The sequence below is a fragment of the Lipotes vexillifer genome, unplaced genomic scaffold (assembly GCF_000442215.2).
Source record: "Lipotes vexillifer unplaced genomic scaffold, Lipotes_vexillifer_v1.1 scaffold483, whole genome shotgun sequence".
Lineage (NCBI taxonomy): Eukaryota > Metazoa > Chordata > Mammalia > Artiodactyla > Lipotidae > Lipotes > Lipotes vexillifer.
The window spans coordinates 1,739,450-1,744,999 of record NW_006787688.1 but is presented as its reverse complement, the minus strand read 5'-3'; positions in this window follow the sequence as shown (position 1 = coordinate 1,744,999).

Here is a 5,550-nt window from a genome sequence, read left to right as displayed (position 1 = left end):
CTGACTGAATCCTATGATAGAAAGCTTTAGCCCAGAATGAGGCATATGCCAACTGCATGGCCCTGTTCTTTCATACTGAGCCTCCTCTGTGGCCAGCTGCAGGAAAACGGTTCAGTCTCATCCCCAGTGGTCCCCAGATAAATAGCTGAACTATCACATTCATTGTTTTTGAATTCCCTCATTGTCTATAGGAAGTCTCTGGCTAGCTGTGCTGGAAAGTCTGGAAACAGGTCAGCAAGAGAGGTTCCAGGATTCCTTTCTGCAGTAGTCAGTTAGCGAGCTTTGTGCCTGGCTGGACTCCAGGTATTATAACAGAAGGGGCGCAGCTCTGAAAAAATGCAAACAGCCTAGAGATTTCTTACAAAATTAAGGGTTTTATCCATTTTCCCAGTTCCTGAGTCATTACTAATCTTCCATCCTTGTCAAGTTAAATGTGCTATATTCAAAATAATGGGCAGCAAGACATAGAGGCTCCTTCAAAAGGTATTTAAATCTCATGAAGTAGTGATTAAAATACGGAAAACAAAGTAGCAATTCACAGCTATCATGACTTTCCATTATGCCTTTTCTGTCCATAAGATTCAATAAGCTCCATTTGGCTAGGATTTTTTTTCTCATAAAGGTTTCCCAAACAGTGCCTAGCAGAATGTCTTACTGAGCACTTAGTGACTATTTATTGAATAAATGGAAGAAATAAAGTTTAACACATTTCTGCAGATATAAATAAGAGTATTTGAATGTATCATCAGTCTTGGACTGTTTCAGACTGAGAGGGGTTGCAGGAGTAGATAACTTCAGATAAAGAACGGTAGTATTCTCTCCCCCATTAAAGTGGAAGTTGCATTGCTGGGGCGAACATAGTTCAATCAGGAAATTAATTTTCAGTGCATCCAGCTTCTAAAAAGTCAAAACCTTGCATTACATGAACTGCATCCAACTCACAGACATATTTTGTTTGGTCTTCACTGCATTGTCAAAAAAAATTAAGCCATTTAAAAAATCAAGTTGTTTCACATAAAAATCTAGGTTTCTGGCTTTCCTTGCAAAATCAGATCATCTGGCTATATGGGGTCCTAAATTCCACATGACAACAATCAACAGTTACCCACATATGTTACCTAGTGAGACAGTCTGGTACCACAGTAAGTGTTCAGGTTGTTTGGAGGATTACAATAGAGTCTTTTGCAAGTAACCCGTGCTCAGTTAAGTGTCATTATTATCATCAGCCTGAGTATGTCAACATCATCAACATTATGACACTTACGTATGAACTCTGCATAGGCCTATGATGGGGACACTGACATAAGTTTTACACCATCTTTCTCCCTCCTTGACTCCTCCTCTGTGTCATTATCCATTAGAACTTTCTGCAGCAAAGGAAGTGTTCTGTATCTGTGCTGTTCAATATTGCAGCTACTAATCACAAGTGGCTATTGCACACTGGAAATATGGATAGTACAATTAAGGAAGTGAATTTTTAATTTCATTTAACTTTAATTTTAACTAACCACACGTGGCTAGCAGCTACTATATTGGACCACACAGCTTTAAAGCTTCTCTCAAACATACCTTAGTTTTGCTCCCCTCTCTGCCTATCAAACTCTGCTCTCTAAATCTGAAACCAATTTATGTTCTCTTGTAAGAACCTGGCAATATTTTATATGGGTTAGCTCTTTAAGGGTAATTTGCCAGTTTTGCATGATCAAAATGGCATTTACGAATATGAATTCTTTGGATACCCTTCCCTACCCTACCCTCATGATTCTAGAGTAGGGCCCCAGATCTCACATTGTACATTTTTAACAAGCAGCTTCTAGGTGATTCTTAAAACCACGCAAATTTAATAAACTCTGTCAAAGCCATAATTTTCAAAGGCGGATAAGGAAGAGGAGTCAGCTTGCATTATACAACGTGTGGGCGTTTTTGAACAACAAATGCCAACCTCCCGCCCTGCCTTCATCCCCACCTCAACCTCCACCACCTCCACTACTCGCCATCAAGTCCCCTCCTTTCTACATGCCTCTAAGGGGAGCATGGCCCTCTGGCGGGTTATTTCCTAGTAGATACTTTTTAGATATGAGCCAGTTCTGTTCTCTTGTGATGACTGATACCCTAAACCCACAAGTGTCAGCCCCTGGAGCAATGTTTGAACGATGTGACCCTGAACTGCTTTCCATCTCTTGTGTGCATCGTGATAGAACCCTGACTGTGTTGTGCAGTCATCTTTTCTCTCCTGAGACTACGAATTTGGAGTTCAAAAAAGAGAAATTATTTCTGCCTGCTGATAGGATCAAGATGGTATGAACTTGTTTGCTGAGGGGCAGCCAGGTTTAGTCAGATCCCCATGAAGGATCTGGTAGAGCTGATCCTCAGAAAAGCAGAAGAATGAAGCAAATGCACAGAAGCAAAGAGAAACGCCTCCTGCCTGGCCTTGGATGGAAGGAGAGAGGGACCTTACTTCCTAGTGGCTTTCCAGCGAGGACATCGTGCAGGCTGAATCTGACTCAGGTGACAGCACTGAGTGGAAGATCCTGGCTGACATCAGAAAAGGACAGCTTGTCACATCTGCTCACGGCTAAACTCTCACTGCTTTCTGGGGAATCCTTAAAGGACTGCACCTTGGCCACTCAAGGACCCAGGACAAACTTCTCTGCTACCTTCCAGTCAATCAATTTGCCCCAATAATGTACAATACAAGCTCCACTGTTCCCAGATTGTCTTAATTTTTCTCTCCTCTCTTAGCAATCCTGTTTACCTCACTCTTTCAGATGTGAATAAACAATTAGCATGTAAAATAATTAAACTAGCTGTGAAATAGTTACCCACATGTCTCTGGGTTATTCTACAATACCGACTTCTATCCCTGGTTAGTCCCTGTGGTCCTGTCAGCCTCGGGATGTTTCAGTTACATACCCAAACAAACCGGCAGAGACACATGCACAGGTGTATGGGGAAGAAAAGAATCCTTGTCCTAGAACAGTAACTCAAAACTTGGCGTGCATCCCAGGAGCATTTTAAAGGTGTGGATTACCAGACTGTATACTCAGGGATTCTTAATCCATAGGGCTTGGACAGATTTCAGAAAGTGGCATTTTTAACAACACCTTGGTCTTTCTGAAACTGGGGGGTCCAAGAATTTTAATTTGATAAGCACTGTCCTAAAGAAAAAAATTCAGATAATTTAAAAAATGTTTGAGGAGTGCATGTGTGCGTGTGGTATGTGTATGTGAAAGGTATGATTTTTTAACATCAGAAGGGAGTTTCTGATAACCCTAAAGTCACTTCTTTCCCTTATTGCTTTGAAGGCATCGATTTACTGCCAGTTGTGCCTGGAAGCCTAGCCCAGGCTTCCATTTGAGGTGAAACAGCTGGGTTTAGTGGTGTCTTTGGTCAAGAGAAGACAAATGGACCCAGTACCTGCTAAACAAAAAGCCATGTGTGAACGAATTAGGTGACATCTGGCTCAGGAACCAATGACAAAGAGCTGATTGAAAACGCAGGCAATAATTCAAGGCTTGATTTGAACAACTACCGACCATTTGCACATAATCAATTTTTAGAGTCAGTGAGCTAGGGCAGGGTTTCTCAAACTCAAGAGTATTGACATTCTGGGCTGGAAAACTCTTTGTTTGGGGTTAGGGGCCGGGTGGTCCCGTGCATTGTCAGATGTTGAACAGGGCTCCTGGCCTCTACTCTCTAGATGCCAGCAGCTCCTTATCCCTGAGCGTGACAATCAACAACTTCTCCAGACATTGCCAAAGGTCCTGAGGGGCAAAACTGCCCCCATAGAGACCAAGGGTACAGACAGGGGGGAGGGAGAGAGGAAGGACCCCATCATGTGCTCCCCTTGTAAGTTTCACCTAGTTTAAAATTTTCTTTCATAGTAAAAGCACAACTATATGTAAGCAGATGTGGTAGCAATAAAGCCTCTCATTTATAAATACAAAGTTTTAGTGGACTTATGGGGAAACTTCTTTCCTCAGAAGCTGGCTTTGGTATTTTTAAATTTTCGTCACTGTCATACAGATTCTTGTACAGCTGGATAAACAAACTCAGGGAACACTCTCAGCCACATCTTCATTAGCAACTCTGCAGGCAAAATCCCTGTCATTTTGAGATGTTTCGTACTCAAAGCAATTGCAGAAAGAGTATTTTCAGATTCCACTGCCTGCTTTAAATCTGTGCTTTTGTCTTTACTATTGGTGTTGCCTATTACTGCTGGCCAATTGTGCAATAACATTTGCAGCTCAAGTTTGGTGTCTGTTTCTGTACAATCAGAGCTGCTATCTCGCCAAACTCTGGGGCAAAACTAGTCCTAACCGTGCTCATAGATCAGTATAATATACCTCTGGCCTTGATAAGTGGTTCAAGAAATCTGCATCTGAGCTCTCACAGACAAAACCATGTCAAGGCAGAGATATGCTAAGGGAAGAATAACTAAGTCTTCCCCAGGTTCAAATGCTGGAGCTCCGCACAAGCCTGTGCCTCGGAGATCCATGCACAGTCAGTTGCTGAATGCACAGCCATTAGTTCTCAGATATCCTTGCCCCAGTTCTTAAGAGTCCATCAGAATAACAGATCATGGACAAATGCGATTTCAGTCAAGGGGACTTATTGTAGTGTCTTGCCTTGTTTTATTGCTTGCACTTTATCCTTCTATAAGGTAATGTATCAGTAATATTTGCCTTATGTTCTAAGGCTCTGAACTTGAATTTACCTATCTGAAGGCATAAAATTCTTGCAGAAATTCTCCTTAGAATGTTGGCCGACTTCCCTCTGAGGTTTCATTTGAATAAACTCACCCCCAAGACGTAGCTCCAGCGCCAGTTGTGCGGCGGCAAGTTCCTCAGCACCGTTGGAAGAGCAGGAACTTCTGATTCTGCTCAGAACTCAGCAACCAGAGGTTCAGAGGTTTATAACTTCTTCCTCTTCTGCCTTAAAATGAGGGTGGTAATTCATGTTCAACAGTCAATACACACTCATCACAAAGTGCTGGGCTCTGAGCTAGGTGCTGAAGAATCTAAAAACAGAAAATAAGTGAAAAGATAAGATAAGAAAAGAAAAAAGTAAAGAAAGAAAGAGGAAGGGAGGAGGAAAGGAAGCCTCCTGCCTTGGGGAATCTAGTCGAGAAAGCATTATCTCTGCTGTAAGCAGGGTGGCTGGGGGTAGGGTTGAAAAATATTCAAATTTAAAAAAAACACAGATTTTCATTAAGTGCTTTGAAATCACAAGTAATATCTCATGTAGATTTAAGATCTTTTTATATAGCAGGATATAGCAGGCAATCCCTAGAGCGATAGACTGTATGGGTCTTCACTTACATTAAAATAAGATATTGCTCCAGGATCCTGAATTTATCAGCTGTTGGTATATGTATCTCTTGCAACACTCATAAAGATTTTTAATGCGCAATAACATAACATACAGCTCATCCCTTCTACGGCTGGATGCAATATTTATAATTAACTAACTTTGTACCATCTTCATGTGTGGAAGGAGCAATAATTGGAGCTATATCCATTTTTAGTTCACAGGAAACAAGACGCTCTT